Source organism: Panulirus ornatus, chromosome 56 (assembly GCF_036320965.1).
Source record: "Panulirus ornatus isolate Po-2019 chromosome 56, ASM3632096v1, whole genome shotgun sequence".
In the NCBI taxonomy this organism is placed as follows: domain Eukaryota; kingdom Metazoa; phylum Arthropoda; class Malacostraca; order Decapoda; family Palinuridae; genus Panulirus; species Panulirus ornatus.
In genome coordinates, this window is record NC_092279.1 from 17007 (window position 1) to 21542 (window position 4536).

Here is a 4536-nt window from a genome sequence, read left to right on the forward strand (position 1 = left end):
CACTGTTGAATAATTTGGCCTTTCAGACGACTTTCTGTATTCCATATTATACGATACATTTGAGATAGACTTATTAGAAGTTGAAACAAGCAATAATATGCTACTAAATTTTATAAACCTCCTCGGATTCAACGACCTTCGAGCGTTATCAACAGTATCCTTCTTAGCGACGGTTTCACTGTGGAATTATTGGGTCTTCAGAAGCTTGTATCACTCCTCCCCTAAATAGGTTGAAATATGTTCTTACCCCAGCACGATTTGTTATCGAGCACAACGTCGGCAATGATTATAGCCCAGAGCCGCACTTGCTACAATGCCACAGGCTTCGGTAGGCCAGCTTTGCTCTGCTGCGTTCATAGCTTTGGTGATACAGGCTTACCACTAATACAAACTCCTGTTTGGAAATATTTCTAATAGGGGCTGGTTGACACAAGTATGTTGAGCATTGGCCTGATGGTGTTTAATTGGTGACAGGGAAATACAAAACCACCGGCTGGTGCTCGTTGCTGGTTGTATTAGGCTGATGCGAGCATTAGTTTTGGTGCAAAAAGGCAGCCTTACCTCTTGGCTACACTAGTAAAGACAAATGCTGGTCATCTAAACTGGTAAAATATCTGATGATTCTTGTAATTTGTGATACATGGATGGCTGCTACCTACTGGTACCTATACAAAGTGGTGCTTTTGATTTTCACTACAAAAATTTTGATCGATCCAAATTCTATGAGAGATAATGAATAAACATTACTAAGACAGAAGAGGATATTCCCAGTGAGATTTCTCCTTAGAAGAACGATAGACAGACCGAACGACAGACAGACAGACAAAAAATATCGATTCAATTCTATAGAAATTCATGGTTGAGGATGCAAGATCCATAGGGAACATCTTACACTATAAAGAAAAAAGGGTCGTTTGTTGTAACAAAGAACAAGATAGATTTGTAATAAGCAAATAAGAATCAAAGTGATTTTTACGATATGAGTCCAACAGATTTCTACTTCTTCGTTGTCACAATATCACAGACCACTAGGTTAAATGAGTTCGTCACATATGATACGCGACCATTTTGACCTACCACATCTGAACGGTTCAGTGGTCACTGCTTGCGTTATTCTTGTGCTTACCTCACTGCGTCGAGGGGGTACGATAGGCGAGGTGTCTATGTCAGTGTCGAAGAGTAGTTCCTTTCGCAAACTTCAAGTACAGCTGATGTTGGTCATCAAGAGACGGATGTTTAAGGATTTATGAGTCTCCGGGGATTCAAACACGATGAAAAAGTAGAAGCAGAAACAACAGAAGAAAGGTGAAAAGGTTAGAAAGGCACCAATGCTTTTCATTTGTTTTTGAAAAAGAAGCCGGAGCAGGTGAGCCGGGACGAGCGAAAGTTCAGAATCACTACTTCAAAACATGAGTTAGATGTCATCTGGTCCATAAAGCCTTGCTTTGTATCCGACAAAGGAGTGCCTCATGAAAAGTAGGAAAAGAGATAACAGGGAGAGGTAAGAGGATAGTTAGACAAGTCGGGGGATAGGGCCAATTTTGAGTCATCCAAGGTGAAGCGTAGACAAAAAAAATAAGGAGAAAGTGTTAATTTGTCAGTGGGAGAGACAACTACAGTATCGTATTTCCGAAAAAGGGACAAGACATTTTTACAACAGAAGTTGTTATAGTTGTTGTAGACCAAGAGATATATCAGTGGAACAATGGGGAGAGTTTTTCGCACTTTCTTGAATAAAGGAACCTTTTCACAACCTGCTACGGATTAACACACTGACAAGGAATTCTGGCAGAGATGAAAAAATGAATGCAAGTTGGAAGAAGGAGAGTTTATTCTAGGACCAATGTACTAAGAATCAAATGCCCGAAAAGCATCAGAACGAGGCTAGCTGAATCCATGCCTTGCAAGTGAGTAGGAGTATTTGAGGATCGGGGATATATGTCACCTGCTCATGTAACAATAACCTCGTGCTTGACGACGAATAGAGACAAACGCCAAAACTAGAGAGTTAAAAAGAAGAGCTTGAGCAGTTAAGCCTATTGTTATCAAAGTGCCAGAATTGACTGTAGAGGAGGAGGCAAGAGCAGGGAATGTATCTGATAAGAAAACATCTACAGGTCAGATGAAGGAAAAAAACTTCTGCAGTGCTCCATGCACGAAGAATTGAGGTGGAACGGAAGTAACGATAGAAGAATAGATATAATGAGGCGAGAATATGGATAATAAGGGAAATGACTTGCCAAGAGCGTTATGAAATGAAAAGGCAAGAGTGTCGTCCCCACTATCTATATCATTAGAGTTCAACCCCCCAAGTTTTTGTCCTATGGTTCAAGGTGAATGTCTCAGAACAGGAGCCCTTCTGCTTTCAGGATGATAAAGCCTCATAGCAGTAATTTCGAAGAAAAAAGACAATCTAAAAGTTTGTGGTATGAGAAGAGACAGTAGGAAACACGAATGGCCAAGCTGATATTTGGGAGACAGATCTGATGTCACAAGAACTCAAGGTTTTGAGAGTCAAAGTCCTCGATGGCGGCGCAAGGATGCTGTTTAATGGAGCAGACTCCTCCTTTGAATAACCAGAATTAAGAATGTAGATTTTATTGAAGATGTGTCATGGACTAGTGAAAATGTGTCGAAAGGTTGAGTTTTAGAGAGGATTGGAAGAACAAAGGAGGGATACAAGTATGCTGGTGTTCAACAGCCAGAGAGGAGCACTAGAAAGACCACGGCAGCTGGTGAATCAAATAGAAAGAGATCCGACCATTACAATTCCAATCTTCAGTTCTAATCTCATTGCCAGAGACTGGTGTCGCTGTAGTGTTTGGCAAAAGCCAATGATCATATTTTGTTACCAAATGGATGGTTATGTTCAGCTGTTGGTATAAGCTAGCGCTGCCACATTTTTTCCTTTGGCTGGTCCTTGCCCTACTGATGCCGTAGCCTGATTTTGCCCTACTGTTGACTTTGGCTGATGCGTGTCTTACTGCTACTTCACCTGATGCTGCCATACAGTTTTCCCTTCGGTTGTTGCTGTCCTACTTTTATATTTGTGTCCGCTGCGTCCTATTGGATACCATCGTCCTTTGTTCATCCTATTGTTGCCTTCGCTTTTGCTACCCCACTATTGTCTTATGCTGATGCTTCCTACTGTTGTTTGAGGCTGTAGCTAGTTGCTGCCGTCTTACTGATACCTTAGGCCGTGTCTGCCCTATTTTTGCTTTAGGCATCTGATGTTTTAAAGTTGCCTTAGGCTGTGCTGCCCTAACGTTGCCTCAGCAGATTCTACCCAGTGTTGTCTTAGTTGATGCTGCCCTAAGGTTCTTTCGGCTGGTCCTACTCTACGATGTTTTAAGGTGTAACTCCTACTGTTGCCGTTTGGCTGGTGCTGCCTTTCTATTACCTTAGAGTGGGTATCTGGCCTACTGATATATAGGCTAGTGCAAAGGATGATTTTGATATATTGTTACCAAATTGTTGCATACAGGTAAGTGCTTCTGTACTGCCTCTACATGATTGCTCTTAGTCTTGGCATCCCCCCCCCCCCCCCCCCCCACCCACCCCCCCTCACGCTAGCACTGTTGAACTGGTGCCGCAGTTGGTACTAGCTGACTGGATCCACAAGCTGTTCCTGCTTTACTGTTCCAACACACTGGTATACTATGCGGGCACCATAAGCTGGTTTCTGCCGCACTGGTGACACAAACTGCTACTGTCGAACTGGTGACTTAGACTGGATACTCCTGCAATGGTGCTACAATCGAGCTGCCGGGCTGCTGCCACATGCCTGTGTTGCTGTCCTGATGCCAAAAACTCGTATTAAGTACCGATGTCAAAGGCTGATAATGCTGTACTGCTGACTAAAGTGATTCTGCTCTATTGGTATCACAGACTGGCACTACTGCACTGGTGCCACAAGCCAGTACGTCCGTAATGGTCCCAAAAGCGGTAATGCTGTACTGGGCTCAGACTGGTACCTCGGGCTGTTTCCAGTCTAAATGTTGCCACATACTAATGCTGTTCTATAGGTGTCAAAGTTTGAAGTCTTCTGTTGGTGCCATAGGTTCCATAGATTACCATAAGTTGATGTGATTTTTATTTTCTCAACCCCAGGCAGTGGTATTCTATCAGTGCCAAATGTATGCTGCTATATTGATGCCATTATCAAGGACGGCCACACGCTAGCACAGCTCGGCGAGGCTACAGTCTGCTGCTACTGTCCCCGTCAATGCCAGGGATGATGTTTTAACAGACTGTTAAATTTGTACTACCAGGATAATGGTATTCTTTTGCTGTTATAGGCCAGTGTCTGCTGTATATGTGCCAAAGGCTGGTACCACTCTATTGTTGCTTGTTACAGCATTTTGATACAGTTTTGGTGCCATAGACTAATGCCTGCTCGTAGTTGTTGCCACAATTTGATATAGCTCCTCTTAGTGCCAGAGTAAGGAACTACTTCATTGGTGTCAGAGATTGATTCCTCTGATGCTAGCTGCAGACCTAATTGCTGCCTGCTGCTGACACTCTAATGTTGCTGCA